The sequence below is a fragment of the Malania oleifera genome, chromosome 1, assembly GCF_029873635.1.
Source record: "Malania oleifera isolate guangnan ecotype guangnan chromosome 1, ASM2987363v1, whole genome shotgun sequence".
Lineage (NCBI taxonomy): Eukaryota > Viridiplantae > Streptophyta > Magnoliopsida > Santalales > Ximeniaceae > Malania > Malania oleifera.
In genome coordinates this window covers 137,663,186-137,671,306 of record NC_080417.1, presented here as the reverse complement: position 1 = coordinate 137,671,306, position 8,121 = coordinate 137,663,186, and positions in this window count along the sequence as shown.

The following is an 8,121-nucleotide window of genomic DNA, read 5'->3' as shown; positions in this document are numbered from 1 at the left end:
TCTTCTTGTTCACTGTCATCTTCTCCTTCTTCTTCTTCACTTTCATCTTCTCCTTCTTCTTGTTCTCCATATTCAACCTTACTGGATGTAGCAAAACTGATACTCATAGGAGATTTTCCTTCAGAGGAACTGGCCAACTGTTGCTCAATCTTTTCAACTCGCGTATCAATTTGTGAACAATGAGTGCCTATGGATTTAACCTTCTCTTGCAAAGTACTGAGGCCAGATTTCATACCATCACTAAATGTCATGTAATGGTTAAAAAATGGAACAAACCATGACAGAGTATCTGGATTAGGCTGAACTGAAGGTGTGTGGATAGATGATGAAGAAGGTGGTGGTGTAGATGAGACATTCATATGTCCTTTATGGAACCGCCCTTGAGGATAATTTTAATAGCCCATCCGTTTTAGAACAGTGTCAGAAAAGATATCATAGTACGTCTTGCTAGTAAAGTTGAATGATGGAGTTAAAACATTAAATTGAGCAAAAACCATATTCAACATTCCCGCATATGGTAGGACAACATAGGGAGCATCAACTTTCATGATAATCCACTGAATGATCAAACTTAGAAGATCCATCTTCTTCCCTTTGAGGATGCACCACATTAGAAAACAATCTAGAAACGAAATGTGATCGTGAGAACTAGTTCTTGGTAAAATATTGTTTGTAATAAGCTTGTGCAAAATGAGGGCTTTCAAACTAAGTTACTTATAAAGTGGAGGATGACCAAAGTTTACTGGAGTGTTAGTCATAACCAGAGGAAAAAACTATTGTGGTGTAAAACCTTGAGCCATAATCCATTGCTTCTCAATAATATGAATCTCAAAATCCCCTGGCTTAATTCAAAGAATCTTTCCCAAAGATATGGGATTTAGATGAATGTCTTTCCCAAGCAAATTTGTTTTGATTCCATTATCGCATCGCTCCATGTTTGCATAAAAAATACGCACAACATTGGGATAATAGCCTTTAGCTTGGTAGGTGATAAATTTATCCCATCCAATGTTCTTGAAAAGTTCCAAGATTTCAGGAAAATTAGAATTGAAGAATGTTACGTCGAGTACCTTACCTAATATCAGTTCAGCTGAAGCAATTTGATTTCGGAAAAGGTGCTTAGCGTATGGAGTGACCAACCATTTCTCCACCTCATCGTTATTTATTCTTGTGGAAGAGGAAGATCCTTTAACACCAACGGATTTTGATCTAGGCATGCTTGGATGAAGAAGAAAATCAAGGAAACTCAAAGTTAAGCTCGGTTTTTGTGTGGAGGAAGGATTTGATACTAGGTTGCAATATGCTTTGAGCAAGATTTGTGTATGGAAAGTGAGGGAGACGAATGGTTTCAGAGAGAAAAATGAATGGTCAGGCGCCTGTTGGGTTTTAAAATGACTTAAAATAGGGTTTTAAACCCTACCCGCTGCGAGGCAGTTGCCTGCTTCAATGTAGCAGGTGTCTGTCTTTGTGAAATTTTGAAAGACAGTAGCTAGGCAGTCACCTGGTACCTTGGTGGCAGTCGCCTGCCAACCAGAACAATTTCTAAATAGCTTCACGACTATGAATCATGCCCAATTCTCTTATTATAAATATGAATCTTTCTTCCGACAAAGGTTTTGTGAAAATATTTGCTAATCGATCATGTGTATTCACAAATTCCAGTACTATATCTTCGTTTTGTACATGATCTCTCAAGAAATGATGTCTTATATCGATGTGTTTTGTTCTTGAGTGAGATACTAGATTTTTTGAAATATTAATAGCACTTGTGTTATCACATTTGATAGGGATAGTTTGATATTGTATTTGAAAATCTTTTAATTGTTGTTTCATATACAATGTTTGAGCACAACAACTTCCTGCAGCAATGTATTATGCTTCTACTGTGGATAATGCTACAGAATTTTATTTCTTTGAAGACCATGAAACTAGAGAATGTCCTAGAAAATGACACGTTTCACTTGTACTTTTTCTATCTATTTTACATTCAGTAAAGTCTGAGTCTGAATAACTAATCATTTCAAATTCAGATTCCTTTGGATACCATAAACCTAGTTCAAGTGTACCTAGGAGATACCTAAGAATTCTTTTAACTGCTGTTTGATGTGATTCCTTTGGGGCTGACTGAAATCTTGCACATATACATACACTAAACATGATATCTGGCCTGCTTGCTCTTAAATAGAGTAGACTTCTTATCATTCATTGATAATGCTTAGTATCAACTTGTTTCCCTTTTTCATCTTTATCAAGATTAGTTGAAGTACTCATAGGAGTTCCTATGGGTTTACTTTCTTCCATATCAAACTTTTTTAACATGTCTTTAATGTATTTAGTTTGATTTATAAAGATTACATTTTTTGCTTGTTTGATTTGTAATCTAAGAAAGTAATTTAATTCTCCCATCATACTCATCTCAAACTCTTTTTGCATACATGTGGCAAATTCTTTATATAGATCTTTATTTGTAGCTCCAAATATAATGTCATCCACATATATTTGAATTAATAACATATCTTTGTTTTTAGTTTTAATGAATAAGGTACTATCAACTTTTCCTCTTGTAAATTCATTTTTAAGTAAGAATTTACTTAACCTCTCATACCAAGCTCTTGGAGCTTGTTTCAAACCATAAAGAGCTTTTATCAATTTGAATACATGGTTTGGATTTTTAGAATTCTCAAACCTTGGTGGTTGTTTGACATATACTTATTCGTTTATATATCCATTCAAAAATGCACTCTTCACATCCATTTGATATAACTTAAAATCCTTATGGGCTGCATAGGCTAAAAGTATCCTAATGGCTTCCATTCTTACCACAGGTGCAAAAGTTTCATCGTAATCAATTTCCTCTTCTTGATTATATCCTTGTGCCACTAACCTAGCTTTATTTCTCACAACAACTCCGTTTTCATCCTTCTTATTCCTAAACACCCATTTTGTTCCTATAATTGATTTATCTTTGGGTTTTGGTATTAATTCTCATACTTGACTTCTTTCGAATTGATTTAATTCCTCTTGCATAACTATAATCCAAGAGTCATCATTTAAGGCATCTTCAATATTTTTTGGTTCATGTTAAGATAAGAAAGCATAATGATTGCAAATATTTTTAGTGAGACTCTAGTAGTTATTCATTTTGATATTTCACCAATAATTTGTTCTTTTGAGTGATTTTTGTCATATTTCCACTCTTTAGGAAGTTTCAGTTTCTCTGAAAGGTTTTTATTTAATGCATCATTGTTCTTTTCTTCTTTTATTTCAAGAACATCTTCCTTTTGTGAAGTGACTTTTTTTTCATCATTCATATCTTTAATGTTATAATGATTTGATTCATAAAAAGTTATACGGATTGATTCCATAATTATAGAAGTTCTTTTATTATAAATCCTATAAGCTTTACTATTTGTAGTATAACCTAAGAAAATACCTTCATCCAACTTTGCATCAAATTTTTCTAGGTCATCTTTAGTATTTAATATAAAACAGTTGCAACCGAATACATGAAAGTAGGATATGTTTGATTTTCTATCTTTCCAAAGTTCATATGATATTTTATCTATTTTTGATCTTATTGATACTTTGTTTACAATATAACATGCTGTATTTACAGCTTCTGCCAAAAAATATTTAGGTAAACTATTTTCATTGAGCGTTGTTCTTGCCATTTCTTGTAAGGTTCTATTTTTCCTTTTAACAACTCCATTTTGCTGTGGAGTTTTAGGTGTTGAAAAATTATGAGTTATTCCATGTTTATTACAAAATTTATCAACTTCTTTATTTTTAAACTCTCTTCCTTTGTCACTTCTAAAGCTTTGTCTGTTGTCGTTGTTGTCCTAAGGCAAACCTATAATGAGGGACACAATGTGTTAGTTTTTGGAACCCAAATTCTTTTGACTTTCATTGTTTTACTGTTGGTTCCATTATTTGTTTTCCATTCTCCTTGGACTTTAACATATTTCTTCTTTAATGGGCAATTAAACATTTTATGACCTTTAGTCTTGCACATATAGCAAGTGGTGTGTTTATGTTTGTTATTTGATGAAGTGCTAGCATAAAACCTAGCTTCCTTATTAAAGTATCCCATGTATAGCTTTTTATCCTTTTTATTTGTTTTACCATTGTAGCTTATTCCTTATTTGTTTCCATGAAGCCTTTGCTGTCCAATCATCTTTTCAAAGTTCTCTTTACCTCTAGCAAAGTTATAGATAATCTTTTCCTTGTCCTCAACTATCTTTTTGAGTTCATTTATTTCTAAATCTTTCTTATTCAAACCATCTATATGAGTTTAATCTAATTCTTGTTTTATTTCTTCTTCTAGCTTCTTAATATAAATATTTCTTTATTCTTCAATAACTTTGAATGATTCTAGTTGCTTTACTAGTTCTTGATTCTGATCTTTCAAAGTTATATTTCTTTCAGACACTTTTATAAATATTTTATGTAGTGAAAATAATTCAGTTTGTAATTCCTTATAAGAAGGCAAACTGTCACATGATTCATCACAAGACACATTTTGAGATTCTGTTGAAGAGTAATAAGAATTTACCTTTCCATCGTTTGCCATGAAGCATGTATTTGTCATCTCTTTTTCATTTGATTCAGTTTTAGTTTCGCTGGAGCTTGAATCGTCCCAAGTAGCTTTCATTGCTTCCTTCTTTTTCTTCTTGTCCTTCTTGAACAATGGACACTTTGGTTTAATATGTCCTAGTTTTTTGCAGTGATAACAGATTGGTAATTCATTCTTACCTTTATTTTCTTTCCTACTTGTATCTCCTTTTTCAGTTTTCTTTTTGTAGAATTTTGTAGGAAACCTTTTATTTCTTCTATAGAATTTTCCTAGTCTCTTAGTAATGAATGCCAATTCATCTTGATCTAAGTTACTTGTTTCGCTTTCTTCTTCACTAGTGTTATGACTAGAAGCTTTTAGAGCTATGCATCTTTTATGCTTTGGTTCTGGATTCCTTTCTTTCAGTGTCATTTCATATGTAAGAAGTGAACTTATAAGTTCATCCAAAGAAGTAATCTTAAGGTTTCTACCTTCTGTGATGGCTGTGGCCTTTGATTCCCAAATAGAGGGTAGGCCTCTTAGAATTTTTCTGAACATTTCATATGTAGTATAGGTTTTTCCTAAGGCACTTAAAGAGTTAATTATGTGGGTAAATCTGGTGTACATGCTTGATATCGTTTCATCAGAATTCATTTTGAATGCTTCGTTTTCACTTGTTAGCATGTCTATCCTATTGTCTCTAACATCAACGATTCCTTCATAAGTTACTTCTAGTTTATTCCAAATCTCCTTAACTGTTTTGCAGGCCATGACTCGATTAAACTCATTAGCATCTAATGCACAATATAACACATTTATAGCACTTGCATTTATTTGAAGCATTTTATAATCTAAGTCGGTCATGTCTTTCTTTTCTTTTGGAATATGTTTTCCATCAACTAACTTAGTGGGGATAAGATTTCCATTCATAACAACTTCCCAAACTTTCCAATCCATGTGTTGGAGATATATTTCCATTCTCTTTTTCCAAAAAGTGTAATTGTGTCCACAAAAGATTGGTGGACGGGTTGAGGATTGCCCTTCACCAAAGGGTGCTACTCCAATGTTTGCCATTAGATCTTTTTATAGTTTCTTGTTAGAAATTTCTATAACTAGGCTCTGATACCAATTGAAATGAAGAATAACTTCCCAAGAGGGGGGATGAATTGGATTTTTTTTTTTTATATTTTAATGATTTTTAGACTTTTGATTTTAACAACCCAGAAAACAAGATATATATGAATGATAACCACACTTAAGAATATTGAAATTTAAATTTACAAGTCAATCAATGAAATCATGATAATTCAATCACTCAATCAAAATGTAAAACCTTTTGTTGATTTCCCTGTAAACTCTTAGTATACACTTTACTTGATCAAGACTTCCGCAGATTAATCAACGTACTCCTTTCTTGGGTTTCCGCAAACGATTAATCAAAATGTACTTTCTAAATATCAAGTACTTTTGTTTCTTTCTCAATTTAGAACCTGCAATCTGCACTTATAAATCATATAACAATAGTAAGTAAAGAATGTAAAGTAAATCAGAGAGAAAGAAACAAGAATTTTTACGAGGTTCGGTTTCAACACAGCGTACGTCCTCGCTTTTGGCAAAACACCAAAGGATTCCACTATATCAGTTTTGTTACTTGGTGGAACAATACCAATTTACAACCACTCCTTCTGTTAGGCTAGAGCCCGCCCGCCTCTCCAAACAATAACCCCTTGTTTGGTCCAACGATTCAACAACTCTGAATCGTTTAAGAATGATGATAAAGAAATTTGTGTACAAAAGTGAACTCTCACAATAGAGTAAATTAGTACAATGATCAGCTCACTTATACTCCAAGGTAATTCAAATATAAGAAATTTGAAGCTCAACACTTAGTATGAATTACCAAATGATTTTTCAAAGAAAATGAAAGATTCTGATTTTTGAAAGCTTTGCTTCAAAAATATAAATCAATATCAGATAAAAAATTTAAAGCACAAGAAAGTTTTAGATCCTTTGAGAAATTTGAATACTTGAAAATTACTTGATCTAAAAACTTTTGAAAAGTTGTTTGATCTAAAAACTCTGAAGATTGCTAGATCTGAGAACTTTGAAGATTTCTAGATCTGAAACTTTTGAGAATTGCTTAATTTCAAAAATCTTTCAATATTGCCTCTATGATCATTATCTTAAACCTTTGAAACTTTTGACTATTTATAGATGTTTTTAGAAGCCATCCATTACTCCCAAAGATTCCTAAAATTCAATTCCAAATATTTTGAAGTAGATATGTTTAAAAACATGGTTTAAAAAATCTTCCCATTGAGAGAATTAATGCCAACCTTCGAGTGGCAGTTGCCTGCCACGACTTGGCAGTCGCCTGTCACAAAGCAACTCTCAACACAGAATGCAGGAAGTCGCCTGCCAGAACCAAGGCAGTCGCCTGACTTGTTCACGCAGGCGCCTGGCTGGTTAGGCAGTCGCCTGTCTAGCTACTGACTTTTTGAAAAATCATTTTCTTAATGTGGCAGTCGCCTGCCTCATCATGACAGTTGTCTGGCCCTTCATTAAAAAAAATCTTCTCTTCTTAAGCCCTTTTTATTTATTAAAAAATACTCTTTAGAGTATATATGCTTAAAAAATATTTTTGATTTTCTATGAGCTTCAAACCACTTTATATTTGAGTTTAATCTTGAAGTACTTACAATTAGAATATCCCTAATATAACTCTTTTAGTCTTCAAACTTGATCTTCCATCAGCCTTGTGGTTGCAATCTTTTCTTTGAGCTTTTCACAGTAAAACTTTGTTCTTCATGCTCTTTATAGTCCATATGCTTTACTTTGTATTCTTCAAGAATTCTTTGTAATTCATAATCTTCCTTTTGCACTTGAGCTTTATTGTTTTCCTGGAAAATTTTTGCTTCAAACATATTAAACATATCATTTGATTTGTTATCATCAAAATAAGAATTGTAAGCCTTATTAGGCCAACAGAATTGAAATATTTCGCGATAGATTACGTGGATTGTTAGGGTTGTCTCAGAAGGGATATATCAATAAAGTTCTAAAAGGATTTCATATGGCTAAATGTGCGGTCACTCCTGCTCCTATTTGTAAGGGGGACAAGTTTAGTGAAAATGATTGTCCATAGAATGCATTAGAAAAGAAAAGAATGGAAAATAATCCTTATGCATCTGTTATAGGAAGTTTGATGTATGTTCAAACTTCTACGAGACCGAACATTAGTTTTGCAATTGGAATGCTCAAGAGGTACCAAAGTAATCTCAGAATGGAGCATTGGAAAATTGCAAAGAAGGTTTTAAGATATCTGAAGGGAACAAGACACTATATACTCATGTATCGAAAGTCTAATCAGTTGGAGGTGATTGGCTACTTCAACTCATATTTTGCTGATTTTGTTAATAATCGGAAGTCAACTTTTGGTTACTTGTTCCTATTAGCTGGAGGAGCAATATCATGGAAAAACACCAAACAGACTATCATAATAGGATTTACTATGGAAGTAGAATTTGTAGCATGCTTTGAGGCCATAGTTCATGCTTTGTGGTTGCGAA